At 43.9% G+C, this 20,089-nt stretch overlaps 1 protein-coding gene across 6 annotated transcripts in view; it reads right to left on the bottom strand.

Moving 5' to 3' along the window:
* The window catches only part of CSGALNACT1 (chondroitin sulfate N-acetylgalactosaminyltransferase 1), a 415,840-nt gene extending 398,679 nt beyond the window's left edge, over positions 1–17,161 (bottom strand). For 4 of the 6 annotated variants that reach the window (XM_055120445.1, XM_055120414.1, XM_055120437.1 and 1 more), the window contains exon 1: positions 16,325–16,941. The gene's annotated coding sequence lies outside the window, so the exon portion shown is untranslated. Of the gene's footprint in view, positions 1–16,324; positions 16,942–16,967 lie in introns of those variants that run through there. The other 2 variants (XM_055120424.1, XM_055120430.1) reach the window with 1 other exon arrangement.
* Between the last annotated feature and the right edge of the window lie 2,928 nt (positions 17,162–20,089).

Below are 20,089 nucleotides of genomic sequence, written 5' to 3' on the forward strand. Positions count from 1 at the left end.
GAAACTCTGCCCCTGGGGCGACAGCCTGTGAGCGGGTGCAGAGGTGGTGTGCAGACAGCTCTGTGCGAGAGTTGTGGTCCTTCGGATAAAGAATAGCATGAGCCAAGCTGGCATGCCTGTCCCTGCACCTCAAATACACCCATGTACTATTTCAGATAATCAAGAAAAATTCAAACATGGCCTGGGCACTAGAATTTTTTTAATTCTAAGATTTTTCAAGGATAATTATAAATTTTTAGATATGAAGAGGGCATAATGGTTAAGCCTAAAAAGGACTATATCAAATTGAAATAAATACAATATTCAGACATCCCCTACTACTCTAGTATGTCCCATAATTTTTCTAGCCATTTGTAAGAAATATAGTCCTAAAGTTACTTTAAGTCACAAAGCAATTTGTGATCCAGGAAGTGGAATATTCAGTTCATATGTTAATCAATCCTTTAAAGTCAAACAAGTATGACATCTTCCTCCACCCCATACCTAGCTAAGACCTACACAGCGACTGCAGGCATCTGTCTTCTCCTCCCCCTGGCTAACTAGCTGTGCTTACTCTCCCCTCTGCGACAGGCACTCACAGAGAAAAAACACTTGACTGCTACTGCCATGTAAAAGGAGTCACTGAGACTGCAGGCTCCCTCTCTCTCTATAAGCTCAGATGCTGTATTTCCTAGCTTCTCTGAGAGCTTGGGGTGAGCCTGTAGCTGAACTCCGGCTAATGAAACAAGAACAAAAATGCTGGTGAATAGACCCTGAAAGCATCCTCATAAGGGAGGGGGCAACCTACTCCTTCCACCACCTTCCTCCGCTGCCTGGAACAGAATGAGATGGCTTCAGCACTGGCCTGAAGAGAGGGAAAAGCAGCAACCATCCCGTTCCAAGCTTGTTTTCTCGCATCTGTGTGAGACAAACTTCTATTTCATTTAATATATAAAAAATATGTAAACAAGCTCACTCCTCAACATATACTTAAGTGTGTGATTTTATAGGTTTCCCAGAGGCTCAGGCCTTCTAACACGTGTGATTCACACATTCAAGTCAGCTTTCCATCCCTCCAGCCCCCCACAAGCTCTCTGGGGGGCTGTGTGGCTGGGCAGAGACAGCAGGTGCAGGTTGAGCCTCTGTCCTTGTGGAGATCACATAAGGCCCACGGGAAGCACACACACAGCCACTCCAAGAACTTGGTATCGGGGAAACCCTAACCAGGCTCCTCGCCACTTGCCAACCCCACAATCGTATCACCCAAGAGTCAGTGACAGTCCACTGGGCCCAGCTCCCCGAGACATGACACTGTTCCCATATGCACCACCTCGGGGTGGTGCCGCACCCCCACCACACACTTCCTTCAGGAGCACAACACAGACTGCTGAGAGGCTTCTCCAAACAATTCCCCCTAAAAATTCTGTCTGGATGCTTTTTATACCCTCAGAGTGAGAAGGATTTTCAAGAGCTGTGAACCTGATATTCAGACATTTCCTTTGAAAATCTTCATTTCTGTCTTTCTCACAAATTATTTTAGTAAGTGCTATCTAGTATGTCTTCAGGCATTAGTCAATTTTCCAATTTTGTCTGTTAATGTCTGTGAAGTTACACATTTGAGGTGCAATTCTGGACAGCAGCAGAGCACCCTTTAGCACAGTACTGGGAGAAGCCCTAAACTTGGGGACAGGAGAGAGGAATCAGACCAGTAAGCACATATGAGGGGGCTTCAAAGAGAATGTGCTAGACGCCTATCTGCATACCTACTCACTTGATTATTAAAAGTGTAAGTGCACATTTACACATATGTCTATTTATTCATAACAAAAATTTTAAAGAAAATAAAAAGGCAAGATAATATCTAAATTCTAGAGCAAAACAATTTGGAAATAAAACTCTGAGAATTAGGCTAAAAAGTCAACACCAAATAGAGAAATTTGGTCCCCAAAATGACTTTTAAAAGCAATTGAAAAGGGTCTGGAGTGATAGCACAGCAGGTAGGGTGTTTGCCTTGCACACGACCAACCCAGGTTCGAGTCCCAGCATCCCATATGGTCCCCTGAGCACCACCAGGAGTAATTCCTGAATGCAGAGCCAGGAGTAATCCCTGTGCATCGCTCGGTGTGACCCAAAAAGCAAAAAAAAAAAAAAAAAAAAGCAATTGAAGAATTCCTTGGAAGGGCTGTAGTGCTGATCCTTCAGGACTCCCAGTGGTAATTAGCTCTGTGTCCCAGACAATGCCTTTAGCTTATCTCATCTATTTAGCAGCCAGGATAAAAGCCAGGGGAAACATCATAGTGAGCACTGGCCCCTCAGAGCCATATGGACCCTCAAAGCTGAAAAGGAATTGGCCTAAAAGCTGAAGCAAGCACCCCCACTGCAGGCTCCTTAGGGCTCCCCCAGTCTCTCTGAATTCCCACTGCATTACTTCTGTTAATTGCCAAAGCAACTCTATGATTAGGATCTAGAATCTCTGGGGCTTGTCCATGGGAAAAGGGGGTGCTGATCATGCAGATTTCCTTCCTGCTCTGGTCATTAAGGCGATGCTCCCATTACTGTAATTAACAACAGCAGCTAACTTTTCTTGGCTGCTTATTCCACTTGATCCTCACACTCACCTTATCCCTCTGGAGAAGCAGCAGGGGGCGGGACAAGGAGCAGTAGCTGCCCAGGTTCAAGTCTAGCACCAACAGCCATCTGACCGCTGTACTCAGTTTACTCATAGGTAAAATGGAAATAATGAAACACCTCAGAGCATTGTGGTCAAGATTAAATGAGTTGGTATACCTAAAGCACTGAGACTGTTGCATAGAGTAAGGACAGTAGAAACGTTTCCTGTTGTTCCCATTTTGCAGATGAAACACTGAGACTAAGTAAAGTCATCTGCAGAAGTTCCACAGGTAGCTCATGGCAGCTAGTCAAGCCTCAGCCCCACATGCTACCGGTGATGGTTCTCATGAGCAGGGCAGCTACTTCTGGAGGTGCAGTGGCCTCTGTGCCTCTGAATGTCTTCAACCTTGGGACTTGCTGATTAGATGACTCAGGGCCTGCTCTACAGGTTGATACGGTACGGGGCCTCTGAGACAAGGCTTTGTCTCTCAGCAGAACCAGACTGCCTCAGTGACCTGCTCCCAAAGCAGCCGCCTGGCAGCCATTCCCTACTGGACTCTGAGATTCTCAGAGTCTGCTTTTGAGTTCTCATTTTCTAAATACAAGCCAATCAATAAACATAAAGTGTAAATTCTTCCAAACTTCAGGAGGGGCTGGAGCAAGAGCACAGCAGGTAGCCTTGCACACGGACGAGGTGGGTTTTGTCCCCAGCATCCATTATGGTCTCCCAAGCACCACCAGGATTAATTCCTGGGTGCAGAGCCAGGATTAACCCCTGAGTATCGCCGGGTGTGACCCAAAAAGCAAAAAAAGAAAATTCAAGACAGTTTCAGATTATTCCAACTCTGTCTCCAGTGAGCTGGAGACAGAAATCTTCCCTTCAAAATTTTTCTAACACTCCCTCCACCCAAACCCCAGGCTAAGGCATACTATAAGTTGAAAAGGATCCAAGAAGGGGAACTGGTTCAAAGATCCTTCCTCAGATCTCCACTGACCTGGAGGAAAAATGCAGAGAAACAGCAGAAATGCCTTCCTTTCGGAAGCCAAAAGTAGCCTAGATGATCTATAGATCTCTTCCATTCTTTAGGCTTTGTGTCTGCATTTTAATTCAGAGCCAAATCTGCTTTTTATTTGACCGCATTCAAAAACAACTCGAAATAAATTCTCATTTTAAGAATCACAGGCTGCCTTCCATAAGGCATAAACGGAAAGCTATGCTGTTGCTATTTGCAGTTCCAAGGAGATAAAGGCACTTTCAAAAATCCTAATGTGAGCAGCTGGGACCCCTGGGAGGGAAAAGCCTATCAGCCTGGCAGCCATATATTACATGAAACAGGTTTAAAAGTCTTTCTCTAGAGCATAGTGAGCAAGATTCTGGGCCTGCTCTTTGTCTCGTTCCTGCCCACCAGTGCTACACTACACTGGTGAGCCCATGTGTGCTTGTGCGTAATACGTGCTCATAGAAAACTGCAGATTTTTCATAAATTTAAACAACAATGAGAAAATTACTGTGTACACCTAAAATTATTAAAGTGACTATCTCAAAATGCTGCTAGATAACTCATCAAACATCTAAAGTGACTCAAAATATTGGTTTTGACAATGTGCCAGTAAAATGTTTTCCATTAAATCAATGATGCAAAAACATGTTTTAATTAACTTCTCAGAAATAGGCTAAAAAGTCAGTGACAGACCTCACGGAGACCTTCAGGCCACTGCAGTTTTATATGTGAGTATTCTTTTTTATCTCATCACTTATAAAATATAACTAGTAACAACTAGTTTTCTCTTCTTCCAAATATCATTATTACTTGTACTTTTATCTACTTCTGAGATGTTTTAAGAAGTCTTAATTTAGTAAAATTAATTTTGTCTGCTACATCTGTTCCAAGTCCTAATTTATGAAAAATGTCAACTATAATAAGTTTCTCAACTCATTTAAAAGATTTTATAGAGGGTCAGAATGATAACAGAGTTGGTAGGGCATTTGCCTTGCATGCATCCAACCCAGATTTGATCCCTGTTACCCCGTATGGTCCCCCAGGCCAGGAGTGATCACTGAGCACAGGGCAGGAGCACAGACATGTGTAGAGAAAAAGGGTCTAAATGTGGTAAGACTCTTCTGATGGCCTGTCAGTGTTAGACTTCATCAAACTTTCAGGCACTAACTTTGATGGCCTGGCACTCTGATAGGAGAAATGTTTTAAAGACAACTGATTCTGGAAGCTGAAGTATGTCATGGCAATGCCCACGCTATTCTATTATTCTGAATGATAATGCCAGGCTAGCACTGAATACCTAATTAGATCTCTCACAGGAGGGGGACGGGTAAAAGTTTTAATATTTAACAAGCATAATAGTGTGATCAATGTACACAAATCAGAGCTGATAAGGAATATTGCTTATTAAAGAGAGAAACAGATGGCTATGGGAAAGGTATAATCATTGAATGTAAAAACTCACAGGCTCAAACTGTGAACACCAGCCATGCAGTTATAAATTACCACTCCAACCGCAGATACTCCATGCATTATTTAGTAGTCCTCTAGCTTTCCGACAATAGAGACACCCACACCACAGATTTAAATAAAATAACTTGATGCAAACAGATCATCTTTACTATTTTTGAAAACTTTCTTTTTTTAATCACTTTCTCACTGCTGTCAAAATACCAGTGAGACAAGATAGAAGACATCACCCTCACCACTGTTTTAGTGACATTAGTTCTCTTTTTTATTACTCTTAAGGACATTTAATGTGAAAGGCTAGAGCTACAGTACAGCTGGTATAGCATTTGTCCTACACATGGTAGATCCAGGTTCAATCCCAGTATCCCATATGGTCCTTCAAGCATTGCCAGGAGTGATCCCTGAGTGCAGAGTAGGTATGGCCCAAAACCAAAGACCAACAATAAAAGAACATTTGATGTGTTGGAATCCTTCCTTAAAACCATCCAGTTTGGGGCTGGAGCAATAGTACAGTGGGTAGGGCATTTGCCTTGCAAACAGTTGACCCAGATTCGATTCCCAGCATCCCATATGGTCCCAAGAGCACCACCAGGAGTAATTCCTGAGTGCAAAGCAGGAGTAACCCCCGTGCATCGCCAGGTGTGACCCAAAAAGCAAAAAAGGGAGAAAAAAAAACACGAAGGATGCCATGAAATTATAAATATGGGCAACAATATGAAGAAAATAGAAACAGGAATGCTTATAGTAAAACGATCTTTCCAAGGTCAGCCAGACACTCAAAAACAGAGCCTAGATGGAGGTAGAGCAATAGTACAGCAGGTAGGCACTTGCCTTGCAGGTGACTGAACTGGGTTCAATTCCTAGCATCCCACCCTATATAGTTCCCCCAAGCACCACCAGGAGTGATCCTAGAGTACAGAGCCAGAAGTAATCCCTGAGCACTGCTGGGTGTGACCCCAAAAAGAAAAGAAAGAAAGCAGACCTAGAAGGCAATTTGTCCCATTCATGAATATAATTAGCACAGCAGGTAGGGCGTTTGCCTTGCACACAGCCGACTCGTGTTCTATTCCTTCATCCCTCTTAGAGAGCCAGGCAAGCTACCAAGAGTATCCTGCTCGCACAGCAGAGCCTGGCAAGCTACCCGTGGAGTATTCAATATGCCAAAAACAGTAACAAGTCTCACAATGGAGACGTTACTGGTGCCTGCTCAAGCAAATTTGATGAACAATGGGACGACAGTGCAGACAGTGACAGTCCTGTCAAGTACTGTTTCTATTGTTTTGTATATATTCGTTTCACACATTTATATTTACATAACTAACTGTACCAACTCAATGCCCATTTCTTGGGATCTCCATTAAAAACTATATGCTTATGGTACCTGAACTCTGCACTCTCAGAGTCTCTCTAGCATTTGCAATCTTGTCTAAGTGAGACATAAAAGCAGTTACACGCAGAGTGCCACATGATTTTTGGTTATACTTGGTACCCAGCATCTCAGAAGTAGGAGGCTGTTGTTGGTTGTTCAGGTTTTTGTTTGGGGGCTCACACCTTACAGTGCTCAAAGACTCTGTACTCTGTGCTCGAGTGATCCCTAGAGGTGCTCTAGGACTATACCATACTTGCCTGGAGTTCCAACCAGGATAAGCCACATACAAGGCAAGCACAGGTAATAAAGATACTTTATACAAAGAAACACTGTATCCTGGAAGTAGGAGTTTTAGTGACAAACAGACCCATGTTCAAATACTAGTCACTGTCATCTGACCCACTCAAGGTATTTCATCTAAATCTCAGTTATTCAAAAACTTTGGGGTAGTTCTTTTTTAATTCCACAAATAAAGTGTTGCCAATAGTGTTTAGCACAATGCATATTTCTTTCTAACTTTCTACCATTTCTGCATTCCCACAAGGATATGGGTTTCATTTTAACTGAGAAATCAATTATTCAACCTTGACTTGGCCATCATCATACCCATATCCACATCTTGCCTTTTTTGGGTATAAACAACCCTATTTTCTAATTGTGTCCCTAAACAAATTCCTCTGGAACTTACCACGTATATCCATAAAAATTAAAGATTTGAAGTGCAGGAGGAAAAGGATATCATATTTTAGCCCAGTAGCTGGTTATGTACAGAGGAAGCCAAGATTATTTAGAATCCATTTGACTCTGACGCACATTGCCATCATTTCCATTCCTGGTGTTGTAAATCAACAAGAAATAAAAACCTTTGCCTTAGGTTTTGAGCATTTGACATCCAGGGAACAAGTTTCACGTGTCATTAAGTCATCACTTTAACATATCTTCCCTTCTTTATAACTCAATCTGCTGTGAGCTCCTTGGGGTCAGAAATCACTGGTTTTTCAGCTCCACATCTCTAGCACCAAGCACAGTTCTAAGAGCACAGAGGAACAGGAGAAGTTCATAACCACATTCTGAACAAGATAAGGACAGGCAGTTACATAGTGCATCACTGGGCAGAGGGTACAGGAGCAACTCAAGTTACCTGCCTGTTATTCATGGCATCTAAAGACATTAATTGGCCTATCAGGAACTGCATGATGAAAGCAAAGGACTTGGGTTCCATTTTTAACAATGTCATTCTACTAAATCTCTGGGTCACTTTAGATAGTTCACATTTCCATGAATCTTTATTTATTACGCTGAATATGGAAAGTCAAAAAAAATTCAAGTTACAAGTTAGTATATGAACTTGTAAAAATTCATATACTAATTCTGCAAAATACTGATGTTTTCAGATGGATTTTATCATTTGAAAGCTCATTTAGATAAAATAATAAATTTGGCCAACTTTACTTAAAGCTTCTTTATCTATCTGACAATCTTTCAAAAATGATTAGTTGTAATGCCTGTCCATTTCACACTGCATAATATTTTCTGAAAATAATTGAACAATCACTTATGGCAAAGAGGCAAGGAAAGGGGTCTAAAGAATCTGGTGTCTTTCATGTCTTCTTCATCGCAGATCAGACTATCACCATAAGCCAAATAAGTATCTCCTCCTTGAGATGTTTTTAGATAGCCAGAGAGTTCCAGAGGAGACCTCTACACTCCATCCTGTCCAATCCTGGTGAAAAGTGCTAACACTGACAACCTACCCTGTTGCCACCAAGAAAATTCACAATCTTGAAAGCAAGGGGGAAAATCTGCAGACCTGTTAGTAAGTAAGCAAAGTGAGTTTATGTGTAGTTCCTGAGATTACTCTCTTAAGTGGAAGACAGGACAAAACATCTGCAGTTAATGCAGCCCCTCTGGCCTCATTTCCATTCAACTTAATGTGAAAAAAACCTATTCCACATAAAGGGTGTAAAGAAGTGGCATAAAGTCTGTTTACGCCATAAATAATAATGACCCAGGTTCTGGTTCAGAATTTTTCCAGTAAAGCTGGATACATTTACCTGTATACCCAAGGATATTTGTGGAAAACACCATCAGAATTTGTAATAATTAAAGTGAGAAATCACTCATTTTTGAGACAACTCAAGACCCACGTATTTATCAGATTACTTGTATGTATCAGATTGTGTAATAACCCCAGAGCCTCAATTATTTGGGATTAATATTTAGGCTTATGAACTTTTTCATGGTTACAAAGTGTGTGGGTTGTGGGATTCTTTCTCTACCAACCTAGTCTTCTATAGCAACTTGTCTATAGTTCCATCTGGAGGAAAGATAGCAAAACAAATCAAAACAAAAATCACCTCAAGCTCTAGTTTTCTCTTGTTACTAATGCCTAATTATCTAGGAACAGTACAATAGTTCGGTCACTTGCCTTGCAGGCAGCCAACCCTGGTTTGATCCCTAGCACCCTATATGGTTCGTAAGCCCAGCCAGACATAGTCCCTGATTCTGATGATGAGACTAGTATTTGGAAATTGTTTACCTGAAACTAAAATATGAATAACTTTGTAAATCACAATACTGTGAATAACATTGTAAATCAATGCTTAAAAAAAAATTAAATAAGGGCCAGAGTGATGGTACAGTGGGGAGGGCATTTGCTTTTTCACTCGGCCAACCGGGTCCAATCCCCGGCATCCCATATGGTCCCCTGAGCAACACCAGGAGTGATTCCTGAGTGCAGAGCCAGGAGTAACCCCTGAGCTTCATCGGTGTGACCCAAAAAGCAAAATAAATAAATAAATGTTTAATTAAAACATAAAACCCAACTATGAATAACTTTGCAATTCACGGTGCTTTAAATTTTTTTTTTTAAAGGTAGATTTTCAGAGGTGGCTATCTTTTTTCTTTGAAGGGGGTGGTAGAGTATGCAAGTCTGATGACAAAAGGTAATTTCTTAATACTTGGTACAAAGGAATCTTTGTTCTACATTACAGTTTCCCACCCACTACTCTAAGCTACAATTGCCTCCTGGAAGTTGTTCTCTCTGGCCAGCCTGGAGCACTGGTACTCAGCATCCAACCTGATCATGGTCTATCCCAACACGCACCCCCCCCCACCCCCAGAGGACACCAGAAAGTCCCATTGTAAGTGAATTCATACCACTTCACCTTGAATCTTAGATACCTTTATAAGGGGGGTTCCAGGAGAGACAGAGAAAGAAGGCAAGGAACTAGCGTTGGTCAGTGTGTGATCTGTGCTACTAACTTGTACTATTAACTTACAACAGCTTATAAATATTATTATTTCCCTTACATGGACAGGAAACTAAGCCTCAGATATGTTCAGTGATAATGCCAGTCAATAAGAGGTAGAGCCTGGATTCAAGAACCCTGGCTGTCTAGTTTGAAAGGCCCAAATAATTTTCTCGCTTTCTCACCACTCTTGGTACTCTCTGCAGTGTCCAGCTGGTACTTTTACATAATGGGTGAAGAATAAATATTTGTTTAATCAATGCATTGGTGGTTATCTCCAGTCTTAAAATCTTCATATTCTGCTATACCCTCCACACTTTTTTTTTTTTAACTAAAGGGAGTGTTGTTGTTTTGGGGTTTTTCTGTTTGTTTTTTCTTTGACTATTTGGGTCATACTCAACGATGCTCAGGAGTTACTCTTCCTGGCTCTGCACTCAGGAATTACTCCTGGTGGTGCTTGGGAGATTAGATGGGATATGGGATGCTGGGGATTGAACTTAGGCTGGCCACATGCAAGGCAAACGCCTTACCCGATGTACTATCACTACAGCCCATATTTAGGGGAGTGTTGAGGCCACACCCAGCAATGCTCCACCACCCCCACCACCCACCCCATCCCACCCACACATGCATACACAGACACATGCACATGCATGTTGTTATGCATATATCCTGCTGACAACATGCCTGAAAAGTACCTTCATAAGAAGTTCAATTCTGTACAGAAATGATTTGTACATTGTATTCTAAGTTACTAGGAAAAACTACACCAAAAAAATCTATAAATAAAGTGTAGTAAAGCATTCGGGCTGATAAAAATTAATTTGTCATCTTGTTTCGACATATCCAGAAATGGGTACAAATGCATTAATCTCAGGGAAATCAGTGTTTTCACACTGTGTTAAGCCAGGATGCCAAACCAAGGAATATTTACTCTGGGAGAGATAGCACAGAGGTTAAGAGTGTATAACCTGAGCCAGGAGCTGGAGTCCCAAAAACCAGGTCCACCCATCCAGCCGATCTCAGGCACACAACTTGCCTTTCACACCGTGGCTTCTCTTATGCATAAGTGCTATGCTTAAATGAATCACTGAATGAATATAATGAATAATTAAGAGAGTAACTCAAAGATTGGGCTTAGCAGAGCAGCAGCCATGTGGGTAACTGCTCTGTGTCAGCCACTCTGACTAGAGAGGAAGGACTGGGAATGGGAATCTCAGGTAAGAAACCTGAGATCCATCACCTACCTGCCTTTGCAAACACCACTAGGAGCAGTCAATTCTCCTGGACTCCGTGTCACACTCCATAACTCTTAGAATGATCTACACAGAAGCAGTGCCATCAATAACGAAAATAGCCACCAGCAGTGACGTGGCTCTCTGTACCAGCTACTGTTCTTACCATTTTTATAGACAAAAACTTTGCACACAGGTGAGCAGACTGTGCCACTCCCGAGTGTCCAAACTGCACGAATCTTAAGTCCAATTTTTTTCTCTTCTTACCTCACCAGGAGGACTCTGACCTAGGATGCTCTTCAAGCAGCAGTCCTATTTATATTTACTAAGCAATATATCCCTGTTAGGTGGTTTCTAATCCTTTATGGACAGAAGTAGAAAGTTACTTTTGAGAGTACTGAGAACCTAAGTCAATAACCATCATTTCAATAATGTCATTAATATAGTAGCAGGCCTGGAGCGATAGCACAGCAGGTAAGGTGTTTGCCTTGCATGCAGCCGACCCGAGTTCGATTCCTCCATTCCTCTCGGAGAGCCCAGCAAGCTACCAAGAGTATCTCGCCCGCAGAGCAGGGCCTGGCAAACTACCAGTGGCGTATTTCATATGCCAAAAACAGTAACAAGTCTCACAATGGAGACATTACTGGTGCCCGCTCAAGCAAATCAATGAGCAACAGGATGACAGTGATACAGTGATACAGTGAATACAGTAGCAGAGTATACCCCCAATCACCAATGAATAACACCTACATATGTGCTTTGGGAATGTGAAAATAAGACAGGCCCCTGTCCAAAATAAAAACAATTCACATCTAACTTCCTCCTGTTTCTGGCTTCTTTTTGACTTCATCAATGTCTCTGTATGTGAAAATGAAACAAAACATCAAATGCCATAACAGGATAACCAAATGTTATGTTTTGCATGGTCTAAAAACAACAAAAAGCATCTGTTCAGCAAAGTCATGCTTCACTAAGGGGTAGTTTTAGACATTGCTCGGAATATCCAGGCTTTTCTGTTCCTCCAGGAGACACCTCCCAAACACAGGTTTCTAAAATGGTCCTTTATTCCTAAGGAGGACTAAAGACTCATTCATTCCTCCCTCTCCCCCCACCCCAGACAGCCTTGGTCAACTTGAGGGCTCTTGCCCAAATAAAAACGCCTTGTTCTGCATACAGTGTTGTCCGCATCACTGTATCTTAGATGCAGCCTCAGTCTGGAAGGAGATGCTGCAGTGCTCACTAACTAGACATTTCAGGCTAAAAGCAATTTTCTCCCCAATTATTTAGGAGCATTTGTTGTGCAAATAGGATCTGAGTAATTTTTCACATGCTCAGTAATCTAAGAATAATCAAAAAATCTAGTTTAATAAGAGGAAAGCAATAATAAAAATTGTCTACCACCTTTAGACAAAAGTTATTTCCTAAGCGGGTTCCTTAAATAACACTGATCTAATTAGAGTTCCAGTGTTTCACAAAGTGGGTGATACTGCTAGAATGATCCAAGGGCAATAGTAGCCTTGGGTGCAATTTGGGTGTTTTCTGCTTATTCACTATGGAAAGTACATTTTGGAAGTGGGGTGTGGGCACCGAATAATTTTTTTCGGAAAAGGGGAAGGTAGGCCCAGTAGTTTTGGGAACCTCTGATAGACTTGATGGAGAAGAACAAAAATCAAACTGTCTTGTTTTAAAATTCCACTATGTAAAATAATCAGTGGGTTTGCTGCCTGGTGATTTTCTGAATTCAGAGATGTTCAGCTTAGAGAAGAAAGCCATTGATAAAGTACAGGGATGAGAATGTACCAAACCCTTTTCTACCTGTTCATTTCACTTTAGAAACATATGGTGTCTAGTTTGTCGTGGTAATTAAATTTCACTGAAAATCTGAAAAATATAATATTCTCTTACTCATTTGCAAACAAAATGGCAATATTTTCAGGAATGTTTTCCTATGTACATTGTCAATATTTCTCTACCAAATGGCAAATTATATCTGACAAATAAAAACAACTGTTCAATCATCTCAATCCTAACTTCACTCAAATTAGAACTGAGAAATAAGAGATCCTCTTAAAACCTCACAGAAGAGGCCTTTTCATGGTGTTTCTATGAATGTAATACAGCATAATTTTGGCTTGGGATTGGACTTTCTTGAGGGGCATCACTCCTAGCAGTGTTTGGGGGCTATTCCTGGCTCTGTGCTTATGGTTCAATCCTGGTAGTGCTCAGAGGCCCATATGCGGTACTGGGATGGGACCAGGATCAGCTGCATGAAGGGTAAATGCCTTAACCCCTGTTCTCTCTCTCTCCAATCCCTACTTCTTTTTTCTTTTATTTTTGTTGGCATTTTAGGCCACACCTGACAATGCTCAAGGGTTGTTCCTGGTTCTGCACACAGGAACTACTCCAAGCAGTGCTCGGAGGACTATACAGGATGCCGGAAGTTGAACCCAGGTTGACCTTGAGCAAGCCAAACACACTTCGTGCTGTGCTATTGCTCTGGCAGCCCCCACATATATTTTAAAGGTGTAATTAGCATGACCCATTTTTAAAAACAAAAAAGCACCAGGAACCTTTACTGCCTGAAAATTTCCTTGAGAAACAACTCTTATTTTTGTTACTGCTATTACAAGTACCCATTTAGAATATCAAACAATTTCAACATGTTATAAATAAAAATATGCTCCACCAAGACTTAGCCTAAAAGTGCTCTTGAAAATACTAGACCACAGCCATATATTTCATTACTAGAAATCCTTTTAAAAAATCATGCATTCTTCACTTGGAGGTTCACCCACATCTTGACCTGAGACATGTTCTCTACCATTTTCCCTTTGTGGAAGCCCATGGTTTCTATTAACTCATCCCATTCTCATTTCTCTCTTCCTCTCTCTCTCTCACGCACACACTATCTCTCTCATTATCTCTTTCCTCTGAAATTTCTCCAAATTATTTTACTTCAAAATAATTTGAAGTAATTTTACTTCAAAATAAAATAAAATCACTTATATTACTCTAACAACATATAAAATGTAAAGCCCAACTCTGAAAACTGCTTTAAATCTTTAACTCTAAAATATTCTAAGACAATAACCGAACATGTCCATTAAGACCACCTCCACTTACTTTTAGGCTTTTGGTAATGCTTTTCACACAGACTGCCCTTTTCTAATAAAGTATTCCCACGTTGAGAGCCCAGGCAGTAAAATTCCTTTGCTAACTGAGGGGATAGCTGCTGACGGTCCCCGAGGCAGAGGGGTCCCCTAGTGGTGAAGCAGACACAGGTTGGCTGACATGGTTCCCAAAATTGCTTCTCATTGCTTCTCAAGGCTGTGTGATCTATAGGTACTAACATCTACCCAGCTTTCCTCCTTTAATCATATCTGAAAGCCCTAATATTTAGTAGGGCTATCATTTAGAAGCCAAAATACCTTTCATTGGGATTTTTCTGAAGAATGTGAGCTATAGTATTGTATTCTGTTTTTCTGTGTTCTGTTCTCCAGCACAGAGCATTTAGCCCTTCTCTCTGTCAGGCCTGGGCACACACAGACAGATAAACTGGAACCACACACTCCCTCACCAAACTTTCTGCTCTTTCTTTCCAATACAATAACGCAACATTAAGGATGGAGCTAGAACAACAGGAAGATTAGGAAGTACAAGTCATCGTCATATGACCTTCGGTGGATTCTTAGTAACAGGAAAGAAAACCTTGCAGTGTTGCCCACCCCCCACTACCCCCAAGAGTTAAATACCCAAACAGGGCAGCATTTGAGGTTATTCAACAAAAGATATTTGAAAAAGTCAAAGGAAAGAGAGGTTGTACTCTGGCTGAAGTATGCCAGAGTTGGGGGTGCCTAGCAGTAAAGAGGGAGATCTTTACCGAGTACTCGCTGGGCTTGAAACACTACCCTACGCCTCTGCCTTATCTTAGAGGTCAGGCTTTTCCCAAAATAAGAAATCAAGGCTGGGAGAGGTAAGAGACTGCCCGAGACCATACAGTTAAAGTAGAGGCTGCTTAGAACCAGGAAAATAAAAAGAAAAAAAAAGGACTGATGACACAAGAAGAAGCACACTAGAATGAACCTAAGTGAGAACTATTTTGAAATCTATTAATATAGTTTGCAAATACAAAGATGAGTAGAATTAAAGCATTTCAATGCTGCATCAAGTATATCAGGTAATCCAACGCAGAAGAATTATTAAATATTTATAGGATTCCTAATTGTAGGAACTGCTTTCTAAGAATCAACATTTTCTGGGAGTGATCCCATATCCTACTACGCAGTTGCTTCTATTGAAGTCACTATTTATGTCTATGGGTTTATGATCTCTCTTTATGCCACAACTTCCAACCTTGAAAGACTTTCCTCCATCCAATTAGGAGCATGATGGCACCACACAGGGCTTATTAATGCTTCGTTGTTGCAAAGAACACCCTGATAATTATTACTTTCTTGTAATAACAATAATAACAAAATCCAAGAATGCCGGTACAATCAAATTCAAATGTCCATTTTAAAAAGTTGTGGGAGGGGAGGGGAAGTGTGAAAAAGGAGTTAATCACTTTTATTGCGGAGACCATCTACTGCCATTTCAGTAAAAACTACTCCAAGGCTTTGAAATGGGAATAAAAGTGGCGTTTGCGAAATCGGCCCTTGCACTTACTGGTGATTTCCCAAGGCCGGTCATCTCAGCATGTGCAGCGTGGACCCTCCCAGTGCCGCCCCCTCCGTTGACTACGGCAAGAGAGTCCCCGGGGTGGCGGGCAGGTGCGGGCGCGCGGGAGACGGGCACTGGGGGTCTCCAGGGACTCCGCCAGCTGCCCTGCCCCGCCCTGTGCAGCCCCCAGGAGCCCTCAGCCCCCCTGCTTGCCCCCAGGTTCTGCCCTGCCCGAGTGCAGCCCCCCCGCCCGGCACGCCCCCTCGTCATCACAGAGCAGCAAGCATTCGCGCGGGCACGGGGAAGGCCACTTCCCAAGTGGGCATCGGGCAGCGCGTGCAAGGTGGGCGAAGCCGCGGCGCTCCTGGGTGCTGGATGCCCGCAGCGCCCCGAGACCCCAAGACCCCGGGTCTCCGAGCCCCCAGTCCCCGAGGCCAGGACCCCCGAGGCCCAGGACCCCGTCCCCTCCGACCCCGGTCCCCCAGCCTCGTCCCCGCGGGGCGCGCTCACCTCGCCCGTGCTTCTGGCTCGCCCGACCCCCTGACCCCCGTGCCCCGATCCCCTGTCCCCCGATCCCGCGATCCCCCTGGCCCCCGACTCCCGTCCCCCCATCCCCTGCCCCCGACCCCATCCCTCCGACCCCCGACACGCGTCCCTCAATCCCCTGTCCCCGAGCCCCCGATCTTCCCGTGCCTCCATCCCATGTCCCCCCGACTCCCTGTCCTCCGGCCCCGGCCCGCGGGGCGCACTCACCCTCCGGCGCTGCCCGCGGCGGCCGCGGAACTTTCCCCGTGCGGCTCCACCTCCCGGGGCCGGGGCCGGGCGGGCGGGGGGCGGGAGCGGCGGGCGGGCCCCGAGCCCAGCGCCGGCCGAGTGGACGCCGCCGAGCCCGCGCTGCGGCGCTGCCCGCTGCACTGCGTCCCCCGGGCCTGTGGGCGCGGCCGCCCGACCCAGCAGCCGGCCTTCGGCTCCGCGCAGGTGGGCAGCGCGCCGGGGCCGCGCGTGACCGCAGCCGGGGCCGCGTCCGCCGCGCGCCGCGGGCGCCTTCCTCCAGGGCGGCGTCCGGACCCCCGCCCACCCCCGCCCGGCCCCCTCCCCGCGGGAGCGACGCGCGGGCCGAAACTTTCCTCGGTGCACTTGGCGGAATCTAGTCTGCGGCCGCGTCACTGCTGGTCGAGTCGCCTTGCACGTTCCCACGAGGATCGGAAGCCCCTGCTGCTCTCGGGACTCAGCACTGCGAAGTGAAGTGCGCAGGGGCTCCCGAAGGGCCGCGAGGAGCCCGAGCAGCTAGGACTGGAGTAAAAGCCTTCCCCCAACGACCCACACACGTCGGGGTGCAGCGCACCGTGCACACGTGCACACAGACATGCATACTCTCCCGCGAGCCACAGGTCACCTTTAATCTCAAAGTACTCCAGCACTTCTCCGAGGAGGAAGGAATTTGGAGATGTTAATTATGATCCAGTCTCAGGATAATGAAGGAAATTCAGGAGTGATGAGTGTTTGGCTGGGAAAGGTCATTTCTCCACCTACAGAGGCGATTCGCAGAGGCCTGGCGCAGAGCCAGAGCAGAGGCAGAGCTGGAAATGAGTCGGATGATTCCTGGTGCAGTGTTCCCTGGGCCTGGTCATCAGGATGTTCATTCTCCACCCAGGGAATCTGGAGGGCAGGGCAATTGTCCTGGAGCAGCCAATACGCACTTGTTTATAGCAGAGAGCTTGCCCTGAGCAAGCTTTCCTTCTCACCACACTCCCCAGGCTCCCGGGTCCATCCTCCTTCCCCTGCAGGCTGGGAGCTGGGACCTCAGAGATTCTATCCCACCATGCCCAAGTGATTTGAGGCCAATTAGGAATTCAGGGAATTGTGGAAGAGGGAAGAAGCAGGTGTTGACCAAATGGATAAAAACAAGTGTCTATTCTGTTCCCTCAAATGTTGCCTGGTAATAGCCACAGTTAACACATATGGAAATAAAAGTCATTGGCCAAGTCTCAACCAAAGGTTGTGAAGCAAATCGTATGACAGTCACCATCATATATAGAGAGAGCACAAGGAGGTCAGGGTAAGGAATGAGCTGTGTAAGGCTTGGAAACTGCACAAATAAACACTCTGGGTAACCTAGTGCGCACCCCTCCGAACCCTCCAGCTGTCACCAGAAATCTAATATCTCCATATATTGCTAGGTGGGTTCTTAAGGTATTGATGTTTTCTTTCCTTTCCTGAGATAGCTCCTGTTTGTCTGTTCAGTGTTGTCTCCCAAGTTTCTACACAGTAAGATCTGGGTCTGAAATTTGGTTTGGATGGTGACTAAGGATGCGGACAGGGGCTGGTATGCTTGAGGACCCTAAGTCCTGTGGACTGTCACTGAGGCAGACCCAGCTCTCCTCATGCTGCAGCTGGCCCTCTGCATCATCTGGATCAATGTTTCCAACCTTTCCAATAGCAGCCTCCTTCCACCCTGTGTTCCTTCCAGTGACACCCTACCCTACCAGTTAGCGTCCTAGTCTCGTACCAACCCCCCACTTCCATTTATGTGACTTTCACCTGTCACCTCATGGAATATCCTGGAAGTCTACAACAGGTCATATGCCCCTTGCTTGAGAAACGCTGATCTAGAAGAAAGAGGAAGACAAGTTCAGAATTGATTGCATTCCTTGTAACACAATTGTAAAAGTGCCTGAGGTTAACATTTTTCAAATTTTTCTAGTTAAGATACGAAAAAGTCAGCAGTGCACATATCCATACATGTGTACTGGAGTACATAGCAATAGTCATAAAGTTAGTTATAGCTCTAAATACCTTGTATTATATAGGGGTCATAACCTACAGTGCTGAGGAGCTTTGGGGGAATCAGCCCTGACAATAATACCTGACTTGGTGATGGGAGCTTGATGGTTCAGAAGCTGGTCTGACAATGTGGTACTTAGAGCCTGGCTCAGTGGGGCATACAGTGCCAGGGATCTAATTCTGCCACTAAAATTGGTTTCACACATGCTAGTCATATGCTTTACCACTTTCACCCATATCCCCAGCTCTCTATTTTTGACAAAGATTCCTATCAGCTCAAAATATGTTACACCCCATATCCAAGGACAATATGTTAAAAGGCCCAGAAAATGGAACAGGAATTTGCTCTATCCAGTCCACACATCAGCCTGGGTTTATAGCGTTTCCAGGAACAATGCATTCCCTCGATGGACATTTTTTAAATTACTTCATTTGTATCACTGTCATCATGTTGCTCATTGATTTGCGCAAACAGGTGCCAGTAATGTCTCCATTCGTCCCTGTCGAGTCTTAGTGTAGCCTAATGGTGTCTGCTCACTCCAGGAACACGAAGAGCCTCAAACCATTCGTTCAGGTTCTTGACGAAGACTGACCATCTCGTAGGTGGGCAGCCAGGTGTTCTTTTGATTTCACATGAAATCCAGTCGGTAACAGCTCTAGTTCAGCAGTCGTTTCCAAATTGCATTACTTGTCGGGCCCATCTAATTTTCGATGCTTTGGCAAACATTTTTTAAATAACCTGAAAAATTTATAAAGCTACAAAACAATAATATGTGTGAGAAAAAGTACACTTTTCTGGATGAACCACAAAGAACACAACAGATGTGATTCAGTTGTTGTGAAGCAAAAAGTATTTGTGTTAAACTTTTGGTCTCCATCACTCGGGGAAACAGCAGTGTCAGAGGGGAAACCAGCCAGTGTAGCTCTCCTGTTCCATACCTGTGCCTAGAAGAAATGAGACATTGGAACCAACAGAAAGATGGATTCCTTTACACTTTAAAGACTGCAATGCCAATTATTATTAAATTATTAAAAATCAGTTTGGGACAAGGGGGTATAGGTGAGAATATCAGGCTAGCTGATGATGTTGGGGGTCACTAGCAGGAGTAGTCAGGGAGTACCAGAAGGTGTCAGGGATAAATACAGGCCTCCCATTGAGTCTTTCCACTTGTCCCTTGGACCATAAAATCAGGTTTTTGGGGCATTTTGGTTTTGGGACACACCTAAGGGGCCTACTCTCAAGACAGTGCTCAGGGGTCACTCCAAAATATGCTCAGTGTCAGGGATCAAAACCTAGATCCCCTGCATACAAAACATGAGCTCTCTTCCCAGCCACTAAAATCAATTTATTTTGTTTTATTTTTATTTAAAACACCATGATTTACAAAGTTGTTCATTATCTAGTTGTTTCAGGCAGTTAGTGTCCAACACCACCAACGAGACCTTCCCTCCAACAATGTCCCCATTTCTCTTCCAATCCCCAACCTGCCCCCTTAGGCACATAACAAATATACTTTACATTACTTGTTCCAACAAAACTTTATAAAATGGCAAATAGAATGACCATAAAATAAATCAGTAAGAGTCAATTTGTGATTGCTATATGATTTTAATCTATGTAAACAAGGAAAATAAAACCCTTTAATACAATATAATAAAATGCTTCTTCCATTTATATAGTTTTCAACTCTGTAATCAAAGATATATCACATTAAATTTTACTTTATATTTGGA

This window comes from Sorex araneus, chromosome 1, assembly GCF_027595985.1.
Source record: "Sorex araneus isolate mSorAra2 chromosome 1, mSorAra2.pri, whole genome shotgun sequence".
NCBI lineage: Eukaryota > Metazoa > Chordata > Mammalia > Eulipotyphla > Soricidae > Sorex > Sorex araneus.